The following is a 5,657-nucleotide window of genomic DNA, read 5'->3' as shown; positions in this document are numbered from 1 at the left end:
AACTCAGGCTGTTGTAGTGCATTTTAATTTGAATTGAAGCAGCATTTGACTTTGTTCTAAGGGTTTGTGATTGGTAGCAATATTTTAAACAGCGTTCCTTAAATTGCAATGAAGTTTTAATAGTTTATCCAGGACACAATGCAGACGAGTTCAAAGAGTTAAAATCCTCTGGACATCATTCTGTTGAAATCAAGATGATTTTTGCTTGTGTCAGATTATCTCTGCACATGTTGCCTAAACTGGGTCTAGTAGATATTATAAGGTGCACTGTTACCAACATTCCTGCTGAAGCTCTACCCAAACTGTACTGACAGTCCTGCTAGTCTTTGTTACATTTTTATCCACATCTTACTTCACTGAGCATACTCAGGCTGGATGTTACTTCATCACTTTCTGAATTTTGTCTTCTATACTTTCCAAACTGTGTACTCTCGTTCTTTTCAGCTACAGTTCAAGCTGCTAATAATAAATAGCACTCATGAATAATAAGAAAATTTCAAAGCAAACTTTATCTTAAAAGCATGCCGTGAAATGTTAAACAATGTAAGCAATGTGTTGGAGTGTGATTAATGCTGTTATTGATGGAGTGAAATTCAATCTGGCAATGGTCACATTGAATGTTGACATTATTGTGCACTATACTTTAATACATTTATCTCAATTTTAATTAACATACTAAAGTAGTCCACACAAGAATTCCAAATGAATGTAAAGACATTCAGATGTATTATTACATTAAAGATATCCTCTTAATTTTATACTTTCTATAAAAGGTTACTTTTTACTATTTTAACTTAGCTTTATGTGAGAGACTCATTTGAATCACTCTCCATCGACTTGCCAGTACATTCCTGATACTCTAAATGCTTCTGTTTAATGCAGCAGGTGCACAGGAACACACTCAGCTCGCGGTTCCCTTTCAAGTCGCGCACCATCCCAACTTGGATACACATCACCATCCCTTAATATTGCTGTGTCAAGACCTAAAACTCGCTACCTAACACCATTGCAGTAGCTTCACCTGAAGAACAGCAGTGTTTCAAGAGAAACGCCCATGATCAGAGCACTTCTCAGAAGTACCTGGACGTGGATAGTAAATGTCAGCCTTGCTAAAAACACCCACATCCTGAAAATGATTTTTTGTTTAGTGACCTGTGGTTTACACACTGCAAATAGGCAGAAAGTACAACCAGGAACACAATATATTCCAAATAAATTCTCCTCCGCATAGGTTTTATTTTTAACAGCTTACTGTTGGTGTTGCATAAAGAGGAACACAGTTAGAGTTCTGTATGTGAGCAGCAGCAATGGGAATTTCTACTTGATGGGAGCCATTTTCATGCAGATGTTCCAATATCAATGTTCTGCTGTGTGTAATATGGAAAGTATGGCATGATTCAGACTTGCCTACATGTAATAAAGAGCTAGGGCTCCTTTCATTAACTCATACACCTTTGAATAAGAAATGTTATCGCAACTTGAGTTTTGATCAGTTGTACTTCTACTGCAGGCATGTGAACCCTACCGATTTACTGGGCTACCAACTTGTTTTTATTCATTTATGAAATGTGAACATTGCTGATAAGGCTGGTATGGATGACAAGGTGTCACTGCCTTCATGACAGAGATGTCGAACATAATCCAGCTTATTGAACAACTGCAGCCCATCTGGTGTACACAAAATTCTCGAGTTAACTTTATTGAATTTACGAAGTGAGTTACAACTCCCAAGGCCAAGGGGTGGAGGGAATAATGGAACAAGTAAAGTTCCACCCTGTCCCCAATCCCTTTTACAAAGGCCTGATTTTTTCTCAGGCATATGAAGTGGTCACCCGAGACATTAGGACCCTAAAACCACCTTAAGTACAGTAGCACCTCGACTTACGAACTTAATCCGTTCCGGGACCCGGTTTGCAAACCGAAAAGTTTGCGAACTGAATCAATTTTTCCCATTGTTCGGATAGCGTAAGAATGCTTGGATGGCTGTTCACAGCGCACGCGCCAAAGATGAACTGAATGAGATCACGCGGGGCCCGAGAGTTTTTGTGTTCAACAAGCGCGTAGCAAAGCAGAACAATGAAACCACGTGGTCGCACACGGGCTTTTTTGCGTTCGTACCTTCGCTCATACCTTGAATTTCGTATGTACGTTGAAGCAAAATTTTATGTACAATCCTGTTCGTAAACCAATTTGTACATGAACGGGGTTGTTCGTATGTCGAGGCACCACTGTACATGTAATGGCCACCCTGACAGAACAATCTGATCTGCAGAAAGTGAAAGGCAAAGCATGTGGTATGCATAACCAAAAAACAGAAAATATGGGAAAAACTCAGCAGGTCTAGAAGCATCTGTATAGAGTTACCATTTTGAGTCTGATATGACTTTGTCAAAGCTTCTGAACTTCTTAAGTTCTGAAGAAGTGTCATACAGGATTTGAAATGTTAACTATGTTTCTCTCCACCCAGATGCTGCCAGACCCTGCTGAGCCTCTGTAGCAATTTGTGTTTTTATTTCAAATTTCCAGCATCTAAAGTATTTTACTTTGGTATGTATAATGGCCACCTGATCTGTTGCCTGTCTTTATAACTCGTGATTTTGAAAATGCTTCTTCATATGACCCTTATCCTCCAGTCTGCCCTTCCTTTCTGTAACCTTTGAAGTGTGTTGCATTAGGTGGCCTAGTCTAGACTTTATTTAACATACTGGGGGCTAAATTCAACAACTCCTGAAAACCAATGGCAAGACTGCGATGCAGGATAATCTGTGCCTGGTATCTCTGATGTATGTTGCACAGCAACGTTGTGCTGTCAGCTTATTAACCTGATTGCAGCTTGCAGCCAGCTCTAACCATGCAGTGAGTGGTTCCATCCCTGAACAGAATGTCCAAAATTGTGCAAGATTAGCACTGGTTAAAGCTATCCTGCACCACATGACAACAGCCTTCATCTTACAGTAAGTTATCTTGTCACCACAACAGGCTGCAAGTTGTTATGGAACTCATTCCGATTTGGAAAAAGACATGATAATAGGAAAGGATAGCGATATTAGACTTCAAGGGACTCCAATGCTGTACTTAAGGTGCAGAGAGAGATACGCTGTTGTATATTGGATCAGAAGGCCCAGCAGACACACTCACCAATGGCAACTAGCTGTGGCAATCAATGCATGAGTCTGCCTCCAAGGACCTGGATGCAGTGGACAAAAAAATCTCTATGACTTCACATGCATGGTTAATATCAGTGAGTGCAACTTCAAATTACACTGACTGTACCACTAGCCTCAGCCACTGCTGAATCCATCACACAGCAGATAGCAGGGGAACACCATCACCTGCAAGTTCCCCGATAAGCCAAACACCATCCCGACTTGGAAATATATTGCTGTTCCTTCACTGTCACTAGGTCAAAATCCTCAAACTCAACAATGGCGCTTACACCCTTATGCATAGCCATGGTATAAGATAGCATCTCAGTGCCACTTTCTTAAGGGCAATTATGGATGGGCAAATAGTGAGCTTGACAGGACCACTCGCATCTTTGAACAAATGGCAGTGGTTTCTAACTGAAGGAGGAGCTGTGTAGCTACGTGTCCTTACTCCAATAGCAGAGACAGTGCTCCCTGGCATTGCAGCAACCTGGGGCTGTGGCCAGCTATACGATTAAAAGTGGGATCTTTAAGCCTGATTCTCTTTCTCACATTACACTTGCCCCTCAGCTTGCTCTAGCTTCTAATTAGACACTGGAAATGGTGTAAGTATGTACCTCTTAAAATTCCCACTGTCCTCACACATGCTTGAGCCTTTCTCCCTTCAAATAGTCAAAAACTAGAAACTGGACAGAAAGTGGTAGAAGACAGGACAGTGATGGTTACAAAACCCAGTTTCAGATAATACTTCAGATGCTGACTGATTTTGTAGAGGCAGCATGGTAGGTCATGGATCACAAATAATTTTAGCTACAATTTCATCCTGTCTGAGTGTGTATGTGTGTGTGCGTGTGCGTGTGCATGATGCAGCTAGACAGGGAGAGACAGGAAGGTATATAATGGCTGTCCATCTAAAAGGAAAGGAGGGGATACTTAATCCAGAACTCTCCATGTTCAATTAGTAGATCTTTCTGTCAAGGACAGAGTGTCCTACCAGATCCAGACCAATCTGCCAGCATACCCCCTCATAGGTCCATGTGGTATGGCTGGTTCAGTATCATCGGCCTGGCCTCAGACGAAGATACGAAGATTGGTGGAGTTGTGGATAGTGAGGAGGGCCTGTTGTTGGCTGCAAAGAGACTTAGATATGATGCAGAGCTGGGCTGAGGAGTGGCAGATGGAGTTCAACCCTGTCAAGTGTGATGTTGTCCACTTTGGAAGGACAAATAAGAATGCGGAATACAGGGTTAACAGTAGGGTTCTTAGTAAGGTGGAGGAACAGAGCGATCTTGGGGTCTATGTTCATAGATCTTTGAAAGTTGCCATCAGGTGGATAGAGCTTGTAAGCAGGCCTATGGTGTATTAGCGTTCATTAGCAGAGGGATTGAATTCAAGAGTCGTGAAGTGATGTTGCAGCTGTACAGGACCTTGGTTAGGCCACATTTGGAGTACTGTGTGCAGTTCTGGTCGCCTCACTTTAGGAAAGATGTGGAAGCTTTGGAGAGGGTGTAGAGGAGATTTACCAGGATGTTGCCTGGAATGGAGAATAGGTCGTCCGAGGATAGGTTGAGAGTGCTAGGCCTTTTCTCATTGGAACGGCGAAGGATGAGGGGTGACTTGATAGAGGTTTATAAGATGATCAGAGGAATAGATAGAGTAGACAGTCAGAAACTCTTTCCCCGTGTACAACAGAGTGTTACAAGGGGACATAAATTTAAGGTGAAGGGTGGAAGGTATAGGGGGGATGTCAGGGGTAGGTTCTTTACCCAGAGAGTGGTGGGGGCATGGAATGCACTGCCTGTGGGAGTGGCAGAGTCAGAATCATTGGTGACCTTTAAGCGGCAATTGGATAGGTACATGGATGGGTGCTTAAGCTAGGACAAATGTTCGGCACAACATCGTGGGCTGAAGGGCCTGTTCTGTGCTGTATTGTTCCATGTTCTAGACCTTCAAGTAGTCAGGCAAGGATTTTAATTAGCCTCTGATTGGGAAGGCTGCTGTGAAGTTCTCCTGCTCTAGTCTAATTTGGAAGGAAGCAGGAAGACAATGGGATCTTCACCCTGAAACTCCTTACTTGGCCCTCTCCTCACCTCACCCTCAAAACCCAAGACAGGCATTAAATTCCAGCCAAGGTGTGCAAGTGTTGGGTGACTAGGGAATTGGGTAACGTTCACTCAGATTAGAATAGGAGAGTTGAGGTAGAACAGAACAGCCAAGATAGCGGCCTCCCTTCCTCCTCTTCCTTGTCCTTCTGCCTTCTCAGCTGGTTACTGTAGGTAGCTGATGGCAAGCTTGGTTCCACCTGAGGGTGATGGCACACGGCAATCAGCTGATCAGCATGAAACATCACATCCACTCTGTCAGGTACTGCAGGACTGCTCCAGAACATTCCAAATAGCAGAACCATTGTCTCATCATGTCAACAGACCATTCTCTCACATGCATATGCCAGCTTATACTATTACACATAGGCTACAGATATATGTGTGTGTGTATGTGTCTGTGTGTGTG

Source organism: Chiloscyllium plagiosum, unplaced genomic scaffold (genome assembly GCF_037043375.1).
Source record: "Chiloscyllium plagiosum isolate Xiang-an unplaced genomic scaffold, Cpla_swu_hap1 HiC_scaffold_9, whole genome shotgun sequence".
NCBI classification, from domain to species: domain Eukaryota; kingdom Metazoa; phylum Chordata; class Chondrichthyes; order Orectolobiformes; family Hemiscylliidae; genus Chiloscyllium; species Chiloscyllium plagiosum.
Note: the sequence above shows the minus strand (reverse complement) of the source record.